The sequence below is a fragment of the Aythya ferina genome, assembly GCF_964211825.1.
Source record: "Aythya ferina genome assembly, chromosome: 2".
Lineage (NCBI taxonomy): Eukaryota > Metazoa > Chordata > Aves > Anseriformes > Anatidae > Aythya > Aythya ferina.
Window position 1 is genome coordinate 66,361,367 of NC_140297.1, and position 22,165 is coordinate 66,383,531.

Sequence of the window (22,165 nt, forward strand, 5' to 3'; positions counted from 1 at the left end):
GTACATATCTCTGAACCCTCTGCTCTGGCTGAGTCCTCAACTGTGTATAGTACTCATGCAGGAGGGGACCCAGCTGAATTTCTTGGGATTCAAGAAATTGATCCCCCCTACTTCTCATTATGAGGGGTCTGCCTTGGAGAGGTGACTCCTGGCACGTGTTCAGCTCTTTCTGCCTAGCCTGTGCCATCCCACCAAAATAAACCTCAAAACCAAAGAAGCCAAATGACAAAACAAGATTTACTCCACCGAAAGCAAAACTTTTGACCTAAGACTACCTCCCTGTTTTACCTAGTAACTGCTTTTTGTATTAAAAACAAACAAACAAACAAACAAAACAAAACAAACAAACAAACAAAAAACAACCAACTTGTTACAAAAGGAGGCATGGAGTCCTTTTACTTCATTTCTTTTACTTCATTTGAACATAGATTGATGCCTCTTCTTGTGCTGTCAGGCCAGCTCATTCTCTTGAAAAGTGGGTTTGAATTTACTTATGGAGGAGAAGGAATTAAATGTATGTCTCTCAGGCTGGGCAGAATTACAGGCTATTCCAAAAGGGGATGCTTCTTCATTTCCATCCCACCCCCAATATCTTAACAGGAGATGGTGAGCAATGTCTTGGAGGAAGGTCCTGCCTCACTGTGCATTGGACATGCTCCAAAGTTATGTGCCCCATTTGTACCATCACTGCATATAGGCAGGGAAATACTCAGTTTCTTCCTCTGAATGACCTGTGTATGGGAGTGTTCAGGCCTCACACATCCAAGGTGCTACCACACTCAAGCAGGAGCAGGTCTTGTTGGTGCCCAGGATAGGAAATCCCAAGGTGCTCATGCACTCAGGCATGGCATAGTTTAAGTGGTAATAAAGTGGGAGAGGAGATCACAGCTATGCCGTAGGCAATGAAGTAATCCAAACACTCAGGCAGGATCTGGGGACCTGTTTCACAAGCAACAGAACAGTATACAGTTAAAAGATTTTAATTTTATGTATGCTTTATGTGTGTAAATGTTCAGTTCAAGAAAAAAAAAGAAAAGGAAAATTGACTAATATTTTGACTCATTTCTTTACCTAGTACTCCCCCAGCTCCCATACATGCCTGGCATCATCACACACTGATGCACAGAGCACTGTTGGTGTGGCAACTGCTAAGTGGCCCAACAAATGCCATGATATATACAATTTGTCCAAGTCTGAAGCCCAACTATTTTTTGATGACGTGACCTAAGTTTATCTCTCAGGCTATGAAGTACAAAATTAAGAAAAATTGTTTTAGTGGTCATAAATGTTTTTAATTAATTGTTTTTGAAAATCTATATAAAGAGAATGTTTTCATTAAAAATGTTTGTTTGTTTCTTTTTGCAATTTTATATTCGTTTTACACTTTCTTTTGCATACTTTCTTTTTACAGAAAATAATGAAACTAATGTTGATTTCTTTTTCACATCTCTAGAGTAAAATAATCTTATATCAAAAATACGAAGTTTACTCTATTGATTTTATTACACTGTGGTGTTAAATGTCATCTTGTGAAAGGTGGAAAAAATCTTCTGTTACTTGTTAGTTACCTCTATGACAAGTTTTATTACATTAATTTATTATTTAGATTGCATTTACACAGAAAATACAAATGTAGTTAAATAAAATTTTAGAATTGTTATGTACAGAGTGTATGAAAACTAAGCCCAACTGTACCATACGAGAAAGACTTTCTCTTTCCACAGCAAGATCAATTAATAAGAAATTGTTTCAATTTCTGCTTGTTTGGCTGTGCTATATGCAATAAATGACACAGTGCAAAAAAACAGCTATTTCCCCCATGTTTTAATAGGAATACCATTAGCAGGTTCCTTTTTTTTTCTTTTTACTTTTTAAACAGGGACTAAAGCAAAAATTTTTGAGTCATTTTAAACTTATTATTGTGCATTAGCTTCTTTACTTTCCTTGCTTCACACCTTCTGATTGTTTCTGATTAATAAATGTGCAATATTTTGCATCTGACTGTTCACAGTTTTCCTAGCAGCTTCTTTCAAATCTTTCCTTACTTTTTAGAAAACATATGCCACATAATGTCATAAGTGGAGCTTCTCAGAAAGAAACCATCCAATTCAACAACAATTTTTAAGGGTGTTTTTGGGCTATGGGATCATTTTTATGTCACCTGCAAAGGGTCCTGCCTCCATGTTCCCACCCTCAAATATCCTGATTGTGAACATTATGTCAGTGAAGGTTTAGGCTTGGAAGTAGAGCTTGTTGAGAAACAGTTTAGCAGTGTTTATATCCTTTGTTTAGGGAAGAGAAAAAAAAAATAAAAATCATTACATAAAAGCTCAAGCTTTAGTGTAAAAAGATGTCAGAAAACAACAAAGATAAATTTTCTGATGTTCCTGAAGCTAATATGAAATGCTGAAATATTCCATTTCTTTGACATCTCTAGATTGTTGTACAAAGTTTCAGAAAAGAGACAGTAGAGTCATAGCATTGCATATGCAGTTATGTTTAAAAATCTAATTTTAAAATGTGAGTGAATGCAAGTCCCTTTATCTATATGAAAATAGATGGAAATATATTCAATGCATTTATGGCATATAAAAGGTTATATTTAATGTTATCTGATCTTGACCTTTAGACTGAAATTTGCATTTGATTTTCAGTTCTTCTGTGAATATTTTACTTCCTGCTCAAAACCCTTTCTAAATTGTGAGCAGTACACATAATGCAATATTAAGCATTTTACACTGATAACAGTAACTGTTCATGGCTTTATAAAGTCTGCTGTTATTTTGAAGTGAAATGTTGAATTTTGAATCCAGTGGGATTACACTGGAGATAGACGTGTTCAAACCTGAGACAATCCTTGTGCTCTAATCTAACTGCAGAGAGCGTGTCTGCTCTTTGGGAAGAGCATATGTCCTCTTTTTGCCTGAGTTTATGCCAAGACAGCTGAAAAATACAACATTTTATACACTGGATAGAGTTGGATGCTTGAAATTTCATTTTTATGATCCCCTCGCAGGTGAGACATTTAATATAGTCAGTCACCTAGACATAAGCGGGAATATTCATTGTTTGTCACTCTGTACTTCCCCTTGCCAGGAATGTTCACACACAATTTCATATTTCAGAAATAATAATCCATTCACACATTCATTCATTCATTCATTTATTCATTCATCATTTCCCCCCTTGCCTTTGGCTACCCCTCCTATAGTATTACAAACTTATTACTATTTTCATCTTAACAGCACCAACTCACTCAACTGGTCTAACATAAATTCAGAACAAATTCTCCACTCTTATTTATCATTACACACAGCAAATTCTGCTTCAGATCTGAAGAAAAGCTTCTTAAAGCTTATCTTTTTTTTCTTTTTTTCCCAATCACAACAGTAGCACTATATTTTATTAAAATATATTGTCTCCATTGTTAATTGTTGGCATTAAAAAGTGAGACTTGAGGATCAGAACTTAACAAAAAGACCAGGCAGTGCATGTGCTTACTCAAAAAGTTAGCATTCTGTATAACCTTATATTTTTGGATCTTTTATTTTTCCTGCATTTTTGGACCAATCCATACATTTGTGTAGGACACTGTCCTCAAAGCACCTGGACACACGGTTGTGAACATATTACTCAGTAATGCCAGCACATCTCTCCCATGCTCCCCTTCCTCATCTTTATTCCATTCCTTATGCCTTCATCTTTGTGCCAGAGCAAATCAAAGGAAAGCTCAAACCCCTAAAAACCAGTGGATGAATTAGTTCCCAAAGGAAGGAATGATGCATCATACTGCAGCAGTGTTTACAAGAATTATGAGACGCATTTATTAAAGCATTTTGAAGTACCTTTTTCTATTCAGCTGTGAGCAAGATACACCACGGAATCAAATAATGACCCTCTGTCCTCTTTAGAATTAGCAATTTGATGACCAGCATCATTAGTGCAATGAGGTTAGTGGGCTGCTGTGTTAGACAATATGCTGCATCATCGACATTATACTGTGGTTCACTTGCCCCTCATGAGAGGAAGAGGGCTGTTCTCAGAGGCCTGCGTGGAGGTGTTTGCTCAGATCAGATCTGAGTTCAGAATGCATCAAATTAAAAAAATATATATAAAAGTTATATTAAAATATTTGAAATGATATATTGTGCTGATAAGCTCAACTGGGTAGTGTCCAGAGAACTGCATAATAACATGCAGGTCAAGCAACAAGGGGAGAGGAGATGTATTTAATAAATTTGATTTGTGATTAGACAATACTGATTGCCCTAATTGCATAACTTATTCAATGTGAATTCCTAGTATTCACTTGATCCGTTCTCTCAGGAACACTAGCAATAAGAGCTCATGTATTAAATCCAGAAAAGCTATTTACAATATGTATTACTTGTCAAGGCAGTCATATTTGCTGAGTAATGTAACTATCTTATAGCATAATAATATAACTACCACAAGAAAGAAAAGACAATCAGCTTGAAAAAATTTCACCACCTTTTTTTGAGACAGAGAAACATGCAGACTTGTCTTTAATATCACCAGCAGAAACTTCTTGGCTGAGAAGTCAGATTTAAATTGCAATAGTTATGGTTCCCAATTGCCACTGTGCTCTTCCAAGATTGCCCTGAAGAAGAAGGATGATGTAATGAGCAGTGCTAGTTAAAAAAAAGACCTATTTTTTTCCTCATTTTGGAAATCGTTTTCTGCGTGGTCTTTTACTTTGAAGAGCTATATGGAACCTGACCATGAAATACATTACAACAATTAACACTGCAGTAAATCAGTTAGGGGCTAAGATTGACGAAGATGAGTAAGGTGTTGAAGTTTTCTGCTTAATGCATGGGGAAGATGCAGTTGTGAGGACAGGTTTTGTAAGATATAGTGCACAAATATGCTGGAGTCACCACACCACACAAACTAATCAAAAAAAAAAGGAAAAAAAAAAAAAGAGAAAAAAAAGAAAAAAGAAAAAAGAAAAGAGAGAGAGAAGGTTTGGCACACGGTCGGACACCTGTTTTGTGCATTACCCCATTCCCCACCCCAAGTGAGAGTCCTTGCCCGTGAAGCAAGGAGGATGGGTTTCCATCCTGCTTTGACCAGAGAGCATTTGGCTGTACTTTCTCCCTTCCAAGGAAGCTCCCAGCCTATTTTTCTGTGGTTACTGGGCTGACACTGTGCTGACAGGGCCAAAGGACAGGGGTTAGCAGTGTCCTGGCAGTGTCCTTCAGATAGATGGGGCTGATGTCCCTGGATTATTTCTGACCGTCTCATATAGAAACAGGTCAAGGAGCTGGAACAGACCCCAAGACATCTCCCTGCTAGTAGACATTTCCTTGCTCCAGCCATGTTTATCATTTTGCTCCACTCTAATATATGAGATGCTGTCATGAAGTCATTCCTCACCTTTATCTCCCTTTCATTTTGCTTTCAGCTGAGCCAGCCTCCTTTTGAGACTTTACTTTCCCCAGACAGTCCATCTTAGAGTAAGTGCAGCTATAATCAAATCCCTAAAATCTTCCACATTGCACCAGTCTGAAATCCGTCTCAAGAAATCCGTTAAGAAGACCTTCCTCATCTTCTTAAGTTTTTGTTCTTTTGAAAACAAAACAAAACACCAAAACCCACAAATCCCTGGCAGTTCCCAGACTTTGCTACATTTCCTCTGAGACCTTCAGCATCCTACTTCATTTTTAATTGTTCCAGTGAAACACATTTCTGCACTCAGACAATGAATTGTCAGCCATTATCGTCCCTCCTCCCTCATCTTTTGCATCCCTTCTCCTGGTAGGCAGTGCTATATTCTGGGCCCCACATTCTCTGGCAATTGGCCTGTGAGTTCCTCCTTTTCTGGTGTGAATCTTCTGTCTGTTCTGCCTTCTGCTCTCTGTCACAGTTGTTTCAGTATTATTTGTGGTTTTGCTTATCCCTGTTTTTGCTTTGCCTTCTCTCACCTGTTCTCTCTTTCCACTATCGAGCTACTTCCAGCTGCTGCTTTGGAGTTAATGATGTCCCACATCTTCTGCATACCTTCAGTTATCACTTCTATTCCTTGCATCTCTGCTGCTTAGCTGCATCCTTTTTTTTTTTTTTTTTTTTCTTTTTTGTGCTGCGGAAAATCAAAACAAAAACAGCAACAACAACAAAAAAACAAATACCAATCAACCTCGCACGAAAATTCCTACTTGCAGCCCTCTGTTCACTGACTTCCTTTCACTGAGCTTCTGCATATTGGTACCACTGATGTGACTTTTTATTGTAACTATACACTTGACTCTATGCATCTTGTCTTTCTGATATTCCTCCCTGCCCCAAAATGCTACAGCTTCCTTAACATAAAGTATAAATTAGCAGAGGGAAAGTGTCATTGCTTCAGTATATGACAGAATAACACCTCCTGAAGAAAAGCTTGTTGGTGCTGTTGAAAAACTACTCATTTTAGTTATCTTGTGCTGTTCAGAAAGCAGCAGTCTTATAACTGAATGAGACTGTGCTACGGTTTGCAGAGATATTTGGCTGAATTAGAATAGTGCCCTGTAGCTCAGAGCTGTGGGGAAAAATGTTTAGTATGAGTCAGAAAACAAACAAACAGACAGTCCTTCTCCCCAAACTGTTCAACACTGTCACATATTCCCATGCTAAATCTCAGAAGAGCTCTTCCAGTCCTTGCAATATTTCACAAACTACAGTGGCCTTCTTCATGAATAACCAGATGGAGGGTTTAACTGGGATAAGCGGGTGATTGCAACTCAGTACTAACGTTTAATTCCCTAAAGAGAATAGCATCTACATTCTTCCAAATAATACCCATCTCTGATAATAGGAAACATTGTTAAAGGCTCAGAGTCCTTATAAGAAAAAGAGTTAAAAAATATCCACTACATGGTACAATGAGAGACTAGATGCTATTAAAAACATATGCTTCATTCACCCTGCATTCAGTTTTCCCCCATTTAGAGTCACTGCAGAATAGACAGCTGGCTAGCGACTCATTTGCAAGGGGAAGTGGGCTTAGTTTACGTAACATTATCTTCAGGAAACAATGAGTGAATCAACCATATCAATTATTTTTGCTCACTCATTTGATCTCTTCACAGCCTTCTTCAGGAATATGGCTGCTACAAATACTTTTAAACTGTATGGATGTTTTTGTAATGCCAGCAAAGTATAGGCTTTGCAACCGCTGATGTGTGAACTGTAGCAGAGCATCACAGAGAGGAAAACCACAGCAAAAATAAAAGGCCAGATTAATTTTCTTCACAGTTTCTATTAGTTTATTTTCCTCTGCTTTGTTCCTTCCCTACTTCTTTTTATGTTGATGCAACATGTTGATTAAGAAGTATTTTACATCCACATGAATCCTTGTCATGGCCACCGCTAAAGATGGGCTTTTCTACAGTGCCTCTGTTTTTCATCCTAAAGGGGTCACTGGTCATTCTTATGAGTGCCTGGCTCTTTTCCCCTATTATATCATCAAAACCCCACAATCCCTTGGAACTCACTTTTGCAGGATATCATTCTCCTTACACTTCCTTCATGTCACCTGGGCCTGCATTCATTATCTAAGATTAGCCAAGAAAGGACCAAGGGAGAGTAACAGAAGGAAATGGGCATTATCTGTAACTATGACTACTAGAAAGAAAGCAGGAAATGTGTTATTGGGATTCTGCAGCCCCTTTTTTGTGAAAAGAAAGAGCAGAGCCAGCCAAGGTAGTACATGGGGTTGAATGATGAATGTCCTTCAAGACATCTGGGCTTTCCACAGCAGTCTAATACTGTGGAGAGACTGACTGTGTTTGTACTTGAAGGCAAGTTTTGGCCAGTCAGGATGCCTTTTAATCAAGAAACCCATCATCCTTTCACTTGCAATGATGTTGAGATAAATTCTTGCTTCCTCATATGCTATTTTCAGTTTTGGAATGAGTGTGTAGTGAAGATATATTCACCTGTGTACAGGAACACACAGCATGAAAAAGGCAGTTACGGCATTGTCTACACAGCATAGGATACAGACATAATGTCAAAGAGAAGTATTTCTGATATTCATGTTGAAATGATTCTGTCAGTTTTTAAAGTGTCTGCATTAGTAAAGCATATAAAACCTAAAGAGACTCATGACACAGTCTATTTCTGCTGCAACCTGTTAACACCTGTGCGCTGTCAAGGGGTGGATTTATGCAGGCAATCTATTACTTAAGAATCGTGGGCTTATTTTCTAATCTCTGAATAGCACAGTGTTGACTATGAACAAATTCACCTTCTTTCACTGTGCTACATCCCTGAACCGTATCTCTGCTTCTGGAGAAAGCACTTTGCTGGAGAACTTCCTTCTAGTCACGGCAAAGTATATAGCAATGGCATCTGGGCCTTGCTTGGAAGCAGGTGGCAGCTAATGTCTGGCTGAGGGGGCCCGGGGAGTGGAGGCTGCTGGCGGCATGGCCAGCCCCATCTTTGTGCTGGCAGCAGTCATGGTGCCATTTGCTTGTGCCTGGTGTCTCTGGCTGACTCCCAGTGCAAACATGGCAGCAGTTCATTCTCCTGTGTCAGCCATGCCTGTTTGAAGAGGGCTTCCCTGCTCACACCCACCTTGACCTGCTGTAGAGCTGCTTTGAAGAATCCATGTGACTGCTATGAGTGAGGCTGTACACACTGGTTTTCACATGCCTCCTTACAGCCACATGGCCTGTAGGAGCTGTAATCACTGCTCTGAAGACACTTTAGAAATCAGGATACAGTAATGGGCAACTGCTCAGGTCAGTCAAAGTACATGTAGCCTTTTAAATGCTTCTGGTACTCATTGGGTAAGTTGCTAGGCTTAATCTATTAATATTAGGCAATAATTACTATGTATATTAATAGGTTTAGCAACTTTAAGGTAGGGGATAACCACTGCCCTCTTTCTTCACCCAAAAATTGGCAAGGTTGTTTCATTCTATCACAAACTTTTGTTGGAGTTCCTATGTGCCATATATACTTAAAAATTCTCTTTTTGTGGTGGCTTGTAAATGAAATAATGGGGAATTCTGGATATGTAGTTGAAATTTTGCATCATGTATTCTCGTGATTCTACCAGTTGGCTTATATAGCTGAAATGGCTAGTGACTACACTTGAACTTCTGAATTTCCTAGTGCTGCTGCTGTTTTTGGTTCTTGTTGTTGAACTTGGAAAATTCCCTTCTGTCCAGTCCTGCTGAGACCTGCAGCACTTGTAGTATATTGCCAAGAGCAATACTAAGTAAGTAATACTAAGCAATACTAAGTAAGAAGCAATACTGCTTCTTACTAAGCAGTCCACAAACCTGTCAAAGATTTTTCAATAGCTAATTTAAAGGAGGGATGGGTCACTGTCACCAAAATAGCTCCAGTTATTTAAACTTGTCAGATAAAACTGTTCAAACCATGTCAGGCCTTGCTTGAGAATATACTTTAAACAATTTCTGAAAAAAAAAATACACTGAAGTAGCTAGTATATATAAAAACAAATGAAATCTGTCCCACGTGAGATCTCAGAGAATGCAAGACCTCTGTCCAGAAATCTCAGCTAAACTATTCTGTTGGCCTTGGAGCCTTCATAAACTGTTATAAAGGAACCCTTCTGAATCTTAATTGATGATGCCTTGCTCATATCCTGGCATCCAGGAAGGAATTGTTCTCTTTTATCCAAATGAGATGTTTCCTGCAGAGACAAAGCACACTGTGAAGGAAATGGCAATTAAGTATTGAAGCCCTTAATGGCAATAGTTGTAAGTGAAAGTTAGTCATGCAGTTGCAATGAGAACTGTTTACTTATTAAATTTTAAAATTTGACCTTAGCATTACTGTTACCATAAACTTCTAAATATTTTACAAAACTTTATTTGCTGTAAATTGCTTTAGTTCAATTGGTTTTTGTGCAGCGACAGTTATACATGCAAAAGTATGTGTATAACTTTATGTTTTTTATCCTCATGTCACTTCATGATCAGATGTACACGAGGATATATTAGAAATTCTTTTTTGCCAGTTTACAAATAACATAATGAATACTGAATCAAAATAATTATGGGAATCAATTACTCAAGAGACCATGTACACTTCAAATACTGCTCACTTAACAGATCACTTCTTACTTTATCTCCTTTAACCACTATTGTAGAGAGCAGTTCTGAGTTAAATAACCTGCTGGGCAAGAATTATTTATAAAAATTACATGCATATGACTGATGAATTTTTTAATGCCGTATAGACAAGAACATTAAACCCTGGAGGAGACTGTTGCATTTGTAATCACAGCTTGAAATGCATTTACTGTAGCAGGTGACACCACATATCACAAATATCAAATGCACAATATTCTTTTTGTACTTGGCTGAAACTAATGAAATCTTTGAAAACGCTGTGAGGCATATCCATGTAGAAATAAATTTACCCTAAAACTGTAAGTCTTTAGAGCTTTCATACACGCATCTTATGTCAAGTCCTTCTGTCATGAAAAGTGGTTACCAGTGTCTGTGCGTAAGCAGAAGTGTGTGTGTGCATATGCTAGAGGGAAATGTCAGTTCAGGCTTTTCCTTAGTTTTTGTACGACAGAGATAAACTCTCATGATCTCCTGCTGTTTCCTGTTAGTAGACTGTCAGAGGAGAGATATTTATTCAGTGCCAAATATAATTTCATTTTTATGTCCTTAAGGATGTATTTGTTGTAAAATTTAAGGATGAGTTTTATCATCCACCAGAGCTAGAATTTTAGCTAGCATAAATTAGCTTAGAGCTTCTGAGATTTGTGGAGCTGCAGAGCAACAGATCCACAGCTCTTTTGTGTGTGGATGCAATGATGGAAAACTTACGTTGCATGTTAGAAAAAGACTAATAGCAAGAGAGCAGGAAAGTGAAGAGAGGGGCAGAAAGAGAGGAATTTCTTTCCTGAGGGGCTAAAAAAAATTCCAATATTGAATTGTTGGGGGAATAATAATGACTAACTGATCAAAAAACAAAACAAAACAAAACAAAATGGGGGAGAGCCTGTCCACATTCAGTAACTGGCTGAGTATCGCAGAAAAGGAGCACCTGGAGCTGATATAATTGAGAGAGCCATTCTAGGAAGCTTCCCTTCAGATTAGCCAGGGTAGAAACATAGCTCAGTCTCCAGCTGCATCATCAGCTGTGAAGCTTGTTAGGATACCTCCGACACTAAAGAGCCTGTCACTCAGAAATTAGAGAAAGTCGGGTTTTGTTACAGGGTGCAGAGGTAGGTACCACGTCTGCTTCACTGAAGCTCAGTATTCCCCTAGCTTTGCTGAAATGCAATTTTCAGGTGAATCTAAACAAATTTAGGTATTTTATTAGGATTTTATACAATCCTCAGAGCTTAATGTTCCCTTTAAAAACTAGGCACTTGTGATAAACTCCATTTTGAGATTGCAAGTTTTATGTTGTTTTATTTGAAAGGGCCAAACTGTGGTAACCAGAACCTTCTATTAGGAGGCATCAACTGAACTTTTCCAAAATTTTGAACAGAAAGTTTTGAAAAGAGTTTTAAAGCCCTCAGATGTTTCATTTCATTGCTAAAATATATATATATATATATATATAAAGTCCAGTGGTTTTCCAAATGAAGAAAGCTTCCATCTTGAAATGTTGGATACTTGAAGAAGTAGCCACAACATGAAGGTCACAATTTTATTTATTTATTTTTTCAGTTCTCCTGTACTGTCATTTTATTTCAGTTGTCAGTTCATTAAAACCTTTTAAGAGCTTATGGTTTCACCTGATTTGTGTCAGGAACATTTTTGTTCACCTAGAGGCTTGTGTAGAATGGGATTACTTCTTCCTCTATTTCTGTAATGATTAGCTCATCTGTTTGAGTGAAATACAGGGCTTTCCTGCGTCAATAAGAAATTTATGACTTGACAAAGCTCCCCTAGTACTTCTGATGCATCTGCCTTTGCTTTCAGTGGATTAGAGAAAAGGGAGTAGGCTCCATTACATGTGCAAGCAACTTGTCTCTTAGGCATTAAACAAAAGCAATAAAGTTCAGAGATAATGGACTGGTTTCACTCCTAGCTCACCACCTCAGGTTTGTCTATTGGCAGGTCCTCTGTGTAGCAGGTAGCAATGGTAAAATGTGCACTCCATACGTTCACTTATAAACTGGACCCAGCAGAGTGATAGCTACATTTCTAAGCATTTAGCCTTGACCTGTCCCATATCCACTCCCGGTTATATAATTTAATAAGTAATTGCAAGGAGATGGTATTTAGCCTTGAGTTCGTTTTTTGATGGAGCAGCCTCTCTGTTCTTGTGACGATGTTTCCATATTTATGTGGCCAGTATTCATACCCTTGGTTTGAAGCAATTGCCTTGTTACCATGCTCTGATGAGCCTTTCCTGTTGCCATTGCAGCCATGAAAGCTGGAAATTGCAAGTGCTGCAGGTGGTGAGCAGCAGGGTTTGATTAATCCAAATTCCATTTTCACATTGAAAAAGGATGGGGCAAGAGGAATGCTCTGCAGCTGAGCATCAAACATAGTTAGAAATATTGCATTTATGGGGATGAGGATATGGGTTATGCAGTAATTATTTTGAGCCAGGAGTATAAAGTGAGACCATACCAGAGATTTGTCAGAGAGAATTGCTTTAACTCATGGTTATATAAGAGCTCAGTGAGAAGGCCAAACTGCAAAACAAGTGACTTTTTGTCCACTGTTGTATTAAAAATGTGATTTTTACCAAAACTATGCTGGGCTACAGGCTGTTAACACAATACATAGGACTGACATGAATTTAGTGCACAGCTTGGAATCAGAAGATCATGCACTCTTCATGTAAGCAGAAAAACATTCAACTGCTGGCCATGAATTAGAGTCTTGGAGTGAAAATAAGAATAATACCCAGAAAAAAATATGACCTTAAAAAATATTAATGGTAGCTTCATCCTTTTCCTTTTTCCCACCTGCTACAGATTCCCTGGGCTTTGGGTTTTGGTTCGTATTTCTTTACTATACCCTTTTAATCCTGGGTTTCATATTCTTCTAGGTCTGTCTCTGTTGGTATTGTAGCCTTACACTTCCTGGCTGCACTCACGAGAGGTAACGTTTCATTACTGCCATTTCACAGGTAGCATGCTGTTATTTCAAGAGGAACCAAGATATTCAATGTGTGTGTGAACTAGAGAAAAAAATTTATTTCTCTGATGTATAAATTCCTTGAATTTCCTTATTTCCATGGGTAGGAAGAAAAGGGTGTAAATAAGCTCCAAATGATGATGTTCATTTCTGCACTGTTCTGTCAAGAAATTGATGGGACTGACATCCTGTTACCACTTAAATAACTCACATATTTGCTGTGGAAACACTTGCATATTTGGGACATGTAATATTAGCCCAGAATTTTGTCTAACTGTTGGAACCTTCAAATTGTTTTAAAATGCACTCTTGTATAGAACCTTTCCTATTTACCAACTGCAGGGTAATTCAGCCAAAAAAAAAAATAGACCAAAAGGTAATTTTTCTTGTAGGCTCATACCAAGGCATGTAAATGGAAGATTGCAAAGCATCCTACACTGCCAGAGAAGCTCTTTGAAGAGTTTACCATTTGATATAGTTCTTAAAAGTGCTGCTGAAGTTGAGCACAAGGCAAGTTAGTGTAACATCACTTGCCATGTCTTCGTGCACTTGATGTGAGCTTTGGCCTCTGCCAAGCAGGGTCTTGAAAACAATGACAGTACAAGGGGCAGTGAGGGGCTGTTCATGGCAATCTGTTTGGAGCAGGCCACCTTCTTTTGGGGTGGAATGGGGCTGCTCTCCTGGACTGGAGAGCAGTCCTGCTCCAGCCCTGCTGGGCCGGAAGACAAGCCAGGTCTAGATGAGACTTAATTAGTGTGTTTTTATTCCTAATGGTCAGTGCTGGTATTCCTCCTCTGGCATTTTTCTTGCAATAAGCTGTGGTGGTTTTACTGTGCTGGGCAGCTAAACCCCACAACCGCTCTCTCACTCCCCCTCCTTTAGATGAGGAGGGGGAGAAGTAAAGCAAAGAACAACTCACGGGTTGAGATAAGGATAATTTAATTAAAGGGAAATAATTATAATAATTAAATAAAGACTACCATGAACTAAACAATTTAACTAAGGGGAAATAAAAGGGAAAGGGGAAAAAAGGGAGGAAAACAAACAAACAAAATAAATGAAAGCTATATGGAAGTGCAGAGGAAAGAAATTACTCTCTACTTCCCACAAATGAGCGATGATTGACCACGTCCTTGAAGCAAGGCCTCAACGCGCGCAGCCGGTGTTCGAGAGGAGGACCGACGTCTTCTCAATGAGAGCCCACCCCTCCCCTCTTCTTCCTGTTTCCACCTTTTATTGCTGAGTGTGACACCACATGGTATGGAATATCCCTTTGATTGGTTTAGGTCAGCTGCCCTAGTGATGTTTCTCTCCTCACTTTTTTGCCCACCCCCTAGGAGGGTTAGTACAGAGTACGGCACTGTATGGGCTGCTGCCGGGAAAATTAACATTCCAGCCAGACCCAGTACATAAGCGAGTAGATTACAGAAGTAAACCTTGAAAATAAACGCAAAGAGGCTTGGGCAGCTTCCGACTTCATCGCAGCAGCAGAGGGAGCAGAAGAAGCTGTTTCTCAGGGATGTTTTCGCCGGATTGGCCTGTCTCCTTGTGTTTTCTGGCAGCATGTTTGGCAAAAGCACTACACACTAGTAATTGGCTCCTCTTCTCTAATTTGTCCAGCTTCCAGTAACAGACTCCCCTCATGCCCATGCATTACTATGCTACCATCTGCATTGACTAGGGCATGAAATGGTGCTGGTTAGGTAAAATTATTTCTTTTGAGGTTTATGTTCTCTTGTAGCTGCCCATCAACTGAATAAGTCAGGTATCAACTTGTGCACTTGCATGTATCCACAGCACAGACCAGCAACCGGTTTGTGTCTCTTTCATTGTATGATTTTTAAACAGCTTATTTTTTTTTTGTTGGTAGCTCATTTTACCATTAAATGGTTTTGCAGGTACAGATTTTGTTTGGACTTGTACTGTGAGAAGGAGAATTAAGAAGCCTTTAATTGGCATTATTATGATTACTGTGTAGTATGTATCATGGACTTCTTTAAAGGAAGGCATTCACTTCCTCTTATTCTTCAGCCTGTATTCACTTATATAGGACAGGGATTCTGCAGAGTGATTGCCACCAATCAGAAAATTCATATGCACATTGCTGTTCATGTGCATAGAAAGATCATGTCACACTTTTACAGACTAACTTGGTATTTCTAGTAGTTTGTGCATATGTCTCACATTACTGTTCCTCTAACACAGGATTCATTTGCTGCCTTTCCCCTCCCCAGCTGTGGAATTCCCTCAAGTCTGTAAAACAAAAATGACTAACAAAGCAATGTCAGTTACATGGGGAGAGCAAGCACACGCCTGCATCCACGAGTGCTCAACCTGCCTGTGGTTGGGCCAGCTGGACATAATACCTCGAGCTGCACTGCATCACCATCACTGCGACAGAGTATCCCTTCCTGGGGACGTGTACAGTCTCAACTGTGCCTTTTCCATCCAAAAGCTCATTTTTATCTGTCAGTGTTTGGTACAGTGATCCTTGTATGTTAGGGAATGATCATGTGAATTGTTACTGGCAGGGAGTGTGGGATAAGCAGGCAAAATGGAGCAGGGAGTAATCTCTTGACTACAACAATAGCTGAATGAGGAAATTAAACCAAACCTCTGGCAGTAGGTGTCAAGGAATACACCAGGGCTCCTTATTCATAGATAAAGACATATATCAGTTAGGAGTCCTGCCAATCTTCACACACAGCTTTCCCATGGAATATAAAGAGAAGACAGGAATTGATGACGGTTGACAAACATACTCCACAAGCTAAGCACCTGATGTATTAAAAGTAAATATCTTCACTACCCTGTCTTGTAGAAGCCAATATAAGCCTGGAAGAGTACTGTGAGAGCTCCCATTCAGTGGAATTTTCCACTCAGCACACATACATATGTATGCTTTGTGCTGCTGGGATGCTGGCAAAGTGGCTGCAGGTACTACAGAAAAAATGCATTCCTCAATGCTTTGAAAGACATGAAAAAAATAAAGGGAGAATGACGAGAAATGGTTTATAAAACCTGTCTCTTCAAAATGCAGTAAAATAGCATTTATTCTGGGACTGAGTCACAGTGTCTCACAAAAGACTGTTTATATGAGACCCCACTGATCAAGTTGAAATGGTGTCTTTTATATTCATATTTACTGAAAATTCTGCAGTCATTAGCATGTATATATTATTATTTAAAAATAAACACACAAGCATTTTTGACACTGTCAGCAGAGAATGGTGCTTGATTCTCTCATTTTTCTCCATGCCAGTCAGTAGCAGATAGCCAGACTAGGGCAAAAATAGGCACTTTAGCGTATTGGGGCAAGATGTATACTGTGGAGGGAAGTGATCCTGATTTTACCACTAACCAAGCTGAACTGTCTCATGCAAAACCCAGAGCTGCAAAATAAAAATGGTCACTGTAGCTACTCCTTGGTGTTTTGGTTGTTTTATAAATGAGAACTGGTTTTAGGATCCTGACACCATTAAGGTGTTAAAAGCTGTGAATCCCAGGTGGATGAGTGTCTGATACTTTCACCCTGCTGGGCAGCTGAACTCCACCACAACCCCTCTCACACTTCCCTTCTACAAGGAAGAGGAGGAGAAAATACAATGGAAAGGTCTCAAGGGTTGAGATAAGGACAGGGCGATCACTCACCAGTTATTGTCATAGGCAAAACACTCAGCATAGGGAGATTAGTACCTATCACTAGTGGACTAGCACAGTGAGAAACTAAAAGCAAACTAAAAAAAACCTTCCCCTCCCACCCTCCCTCTTCCACCTCCTCCGCCCGATCAGCGCAGGAGAACTGGGAATAGGAGCTGTGGTCAGTCCCTTACGCTTCGTCTCCTCTGCCCCTGCTGCACATGGGGTCCCTCCCACGGGATGCCATCCTTCCTGAACTGATCCTGTGTGGGCTGCCCATAGGCAGCAGCTCTTCAAGAACTGCTCCCACATGGCTCCGTACCATGGGGTCCATCCTCCAGGAGCAAACTGCTCCAATATGTGTCCCGCACAGGCAGCAGCTCCCCCCCAGATCCCCAGCTCTTGCGTGGGCTCCTCTCCACAGGCAGCAGCTCTGGCCCAGGGCCTGCCCCTGCGGGGGCCCTCAATGGGCCACATCCACCTGCTCCACCAGGGGCTCCTCCACGGGCTGCAGCGTGGAGATCTGCTCCATGTGGGACCCATGGGCTGCAGGGGGACAGCCTGCTCCACCAGGGGCCTCTCCATAGGCCTCAGGGGAATTTCTGCTCCATGCCTGGAGCACCTCCTGCCCTCCTTCTGCAGTGACCTTGGGGGCTGCAGGGATGGTAATTGCTCTACCAGCTGCTATTGCAGAGCAGTTTTCTTTTTTCCCTTCCTTAAATTTGCTTTCCCAGCCAGCGTTACTCCCTGGCTCGGCTCTGGCAAGCAGTGGGTCCCTTTTGGAGCTGGCTGGAGCTGGCACTGATCTGACATGGGGCAGCTGCTGGGCTCTGCTCACAGAGGCTGACCCTGCAGCCCCCTGTTTCCAAACCCTTGCCACATAAACCCAATACAATGTCTCCCTGCCAAGTGATGCACATGAACACCAGACAGGAAGAGAGAGCACGATCCCTGTGCTCACTTAAAAAAGTGCTTCCAAGTTAACATGCTGGATTTGATAATCTCCTAATTTTTTTTTATTTTTTTTCCTTAGGCATCGGATGGCAAATCTGGGCCCGTGACCTGGACTGTAGATTCCACTGGACAGACAGGCACATCTACGATTATTTCAGCAGCTATATAATTTCTCCAGCCTAACACTTACAGAATGAGAAGGTAAACTGGTATGAGTGAATAAACTATTTCTACATGTATGTATTTATGCTGCATGTACCTCTGCACTTTTTTCCAGGTCTACACAAAGATACCCACACTTTTGCTGTACCATTAGGATCACACACACAGACTCATTATTGCATAGCTGTATAACTAATATGAATGTCTTGGCCCTTCTAGGACCCTTCTTACATCCTGCTCTGTAAGCCAGCGTCCAGTCTGACTAGTCATTTTCTTGCTTGCTACTCTGAGAAGCAGCAAAACAGTGATAGTTTTAAAGGTGTATCTGCTTTGTTGTGTCCAAAAGTTGACCCAGGAAGGTGATTTAAAACCTGAATTTCTTCAGTCAAGCCTCTAAAGCTACCTTGCACACTGGAAAGAAAGCCAACAGAACAGAGCTCAACCCTCCTATCTCCTATTGATCTCAAATTCATATCTGCAGAAAGCTTTACCTTCTTTCCAAAGGTCAGTTTAACTAGGAAATGCAAAGTTTTAGTTTTCTAAATGAAGCTTCTCAGTCTGTGTCTGAGATCCCCAGCTTCCTCTTCCACTTTGCTATAGACTTAAAAAAAAGTAAAACACACACACCCTTTTCCTTACTGTTCCCCTTATCTTTATCAGTGTTATAACTGTTACTTTGAGTTCATTTTTCCTGGGTTCCTTGCTAAAAGCTGAAGAGATTACAGACTGTAAACCACAAAATCTGCTGCTGAGAACCAGTTCTGCATACTGACTTCTGTATGTGCAAACTTTTAAAAAACTGAGGGATTGATCTACAGCTTCTGAGACATAAAAAGGAAAAGAAGGAAAATGTATTCTTTTATTTGCTCTCTGTTCCCCCCTTCTTATTCTTTACGGGCAGAGAAAGAATAGTTGGGTTCTTTTCCTGACTATAGTGGCCAGGAATCTTTTAAATATGAAAACTGAAATATTCCTGCAATTCTACAACACCGAAGTAGGGCTCTAATTAATACTCTGTATCTATATGTATGCATATTTTTGTGAAATTTATATATAATCTACATAGCTAGCTCACACAGAGTATATATATATATATTGTTATGCATCTATAACTATCTATCATAAGACAGGCTGTGAAAATGTTACAAATTAGCAAGGTTTGATATTCATGCTGTGCCTAGAAATAAAAATATAGATATTGTTCTGGTCTAGCAGAATCAGTCTGGTAATGAAGGACTCCTTCTATTCAATCATTTTCAAGAGGCTCTTAAACCATTTCCTTCAGCAGTTCTTTAATTAAGCCCTTTGTATAATGAATGATAATAGAGCCTTCAGCCCCCTGTGAAGTGCCTATAATTCTAATGACTCTTTCAAGGTCTATAGCGTGCACAGTTAATACGTGTTAGAGAAGTACAATATATAATAGTACAGATATGTAAGTAATACTGCAGGTATTTCAGAAGCACAGGTGAGCCACGGGAACATTAATGGAATTTGACAACATGACACAAAATCTGCTGCACAAGTACATCCATCTCTAAGCTTTTTGCTATGCATTGCTGTGAAGGAAACAATCACTGAAGGAAAATACCTCTTTGATGAGTGTAATTTGATAACAATTTGCAAAACATGATAATGTGTCTTCTTAATTCAAAGGCATTTGACAGAGACATCTTGACATTTTCATTAAGGGAACTGTCAGGAATAATCTGGAAGAGGAGAAGAATCTTATTGGAAAGTGCCTATTTATCTTCGGTAATCTAATAATCTACACTAGGAAGGTCAAGTCATTTTTTATGATACAGTCCTTAGTCATCTATCAATTACAACTTTTAATTACAGCTGAGATATATAGAGATCCTCCAGGGGACAAAATGAATTGTTATAGCACTGCTCTGAATAGTGCTCTATTGCCAAAGAGACAGCAATTCCCCTCCTCCACCACTGCATTCCTCTAGTGATGTGTCTGTAAACAACAACAAAAAAAGAGTTCAGTGTACAAAATGCTAAATATCTGGTTATGTCATAATGCGTATCCATGAAAAAACAAATGATGTAAACGGAAGCTTTTATTATGGCTTTTTCCAATTTATAGCTATTTGACTTTGCCATTTAACATTTCTAGCTAGCTAACCACACTTACAGCTGTAAATGTATCTATATAGAGATAGACAGTATAGATCTACATGAATGTGAATATCTATATAGGCAAGATTTTTTTTCATACCAGTGACTCCAGCACTGAGAGGCTCTGCTGCAGGGAGAAGGGAAGACCTTCTCCAGGAGCCACAAAGGTCTGCTCTGAGCAGGGCAATTGAGCTGTACCTCCCTCAGCAGCACAGTGGAGGCTGCAGTGTTGATCACTGAACTGCTTTGGGTTGATAAATAAAGGTACACAGCAGTAATATCCAAAAGTCAAAATTTCATAGCTCACCTGCTACCCTGGGACATGGCAATTTTCCCTTGATTTAATAAAATACATTTTGCTGTGTTCCCTGAAGGCCACTGTGTTTTGTTGCACCTTAGTGGCCTTATTTTTCTGTTTAGAGGGCTTGAATGTTAATAGTACTGTGATAGCTTCACTGATTCTGCAGGCAAGTATTTCAAGTGGCCAACTGCTTATAAAACACAAGTAAAAATGCTGTGTACTTCAGACCAAGTTCCTTTTCCCCCTTTCTTTATGTGTAGGACACTTCAATCTAAAACAAAGATGCATCGAATGACTCTGCAAATAAGATCAGTGTAATTTGGAGAATGAAATTAATCTGTCAAGCCCTGGCTTTGTTTGTCGTTTGACATCACTGTAGTCTCTTCTCATCTTCAATTCTTGCTTCGCTTTGTTATTTGCTATAAAGTTTTATTTAGAGGAGGAAATAGATAGAGGAGTTTATGCATCCATTATTTATGCATCCATTATTTAATGGTGGACTTTCACCCTGGGGGAAAAAGAAGAAGGATTCTGATGGCAGAGGGAAGTGAATTAAAGATCAGAAAATTTCCTAAATTTGGTTGAGAGTTTATGACCTAATTTGCATAGTTCTGGGTTTAGCGCCAGTGACTTCTTTCCTGCTCCATTGCTGTAGTTTTGTTTTTGTTTTGTTTTGTTTTCAAATTCAATTGCTTGTGTATTAATTTTCACACTTCTGGAGCCCGCATCCCTGTGAGATCTAATTTAAGGACTGTGGAAAATAAAAGATTGTTTCAGAAAGAGAAAGAAAAGATCAAGAACAATGGCATATTTGAGGTAACATACTATCAACAGCATTTCTTTCCTAGGGCTTCTTAGGAGGGGTTATTGATTTTAAAGGAGATTTGCCTGAATACAATTTTCAGATTCTCATCAGGCAGCACAAAAGTCCAAAGAGGCATGGCAGCATCACTGAAACTTGCCTAAGTGGACCTAGTGCTCCAGGAGTACCACTGTGATTTGGCCAAGTAGAGGGAATTTTATCCTGTTTGACCTCCACATTTGCTGATGTTTCAAAGAAAGAGTGGAACAGCCTGCATGTAACTCCGTTGTAGGAGCAACTAAATCATAAGACTTAGTATATTATATATACAATGTTGTCCTCTGTGGAAGGATGCAGGTTTGCCCACAGAATGTATGGATGCAGCAGACCTTTATTTTTCAACCAAATCGTTTTAGGCACAAAGAATAGGTGCCAAAAGTTTTCTAACCTGCTTTCAGCAGTGTACTCTATGCTACCTGCATTGCTGTGCTGATGCAAAACAGCTGTACAGCTGGCATAACAGCCCACCTGCATTTCCCATGAGGTAAATGCACACTGCAGCCTTAAGACAGCTTTAATGAAGAGATGGAGAAGCCTATGGATGCTGGAGTATTGGACCTGCGTGTTTGCCTAGGACCTAACAGAAAGCACACAGAGGTGCTTGAAGAGATGGCAAAACTTTGGTGTGCTGAAGAGCCCCCAAGAAATTTCAAACATGGTACGACTGATGAAAGTTTGGAGTCTTCTGGTTTCCTGGCTCTATCACAGTTAACACAATAGTGCCCCTTTGTACCACAGCAGGCAATATCCTTTCATCCTGAAAACAGTATTTTTGTTAGGCGATACTCGCCTCCTTCCCTAGCAGTCAGGGTAGCTGTGAAGTGCTGCACACCCTGAGCACAAGGTGTTTGTGCAGGTGCTGGTGCCACAGGAAGGCCTGCAAGGGCAGAAAGCCCCAGGGTCTGAAGGCATAAAATATGTTGCGCCTGAGTCAGGAGGAAAAAATATGATTCACAGTCCTAATTTTGATGAGTGGGGCCTCTTTTGCTCTGAGCCTCAGAGAAACCCCTTTTCTGTACTATT

At 39.8% G+C, this 22,165-nt stretch overlaps 1 protein-coding gene across 3 annotated transcripts in view; it reads left to right on the forward strand.

Moving 5' to 3' along the window:
- Positions 1-22,165, forward strand: part of LOC311432951 (C-C chemokine receptor type 8-like) — a 122,155-nt gene that overhangs the window by 45,244 nt on the left and 54,746 nt on the right. For 2 of the 3 annotated variants that reach the window (XR_014690442.1, XR_014690443.1), the window contains exon 3: positions 17,770-17,891. The gene's annotated coding sequence lies outside the window, so the exon portion shown is untranslated. Of the gene's footprint in view, positions 1-13,008; positions 13,062-17,769; positions 17,892-22,165 lie in introns of all 3 variants that reach the window. The other variant, XM_084511594.1, reaches the window with a different exon arrangement.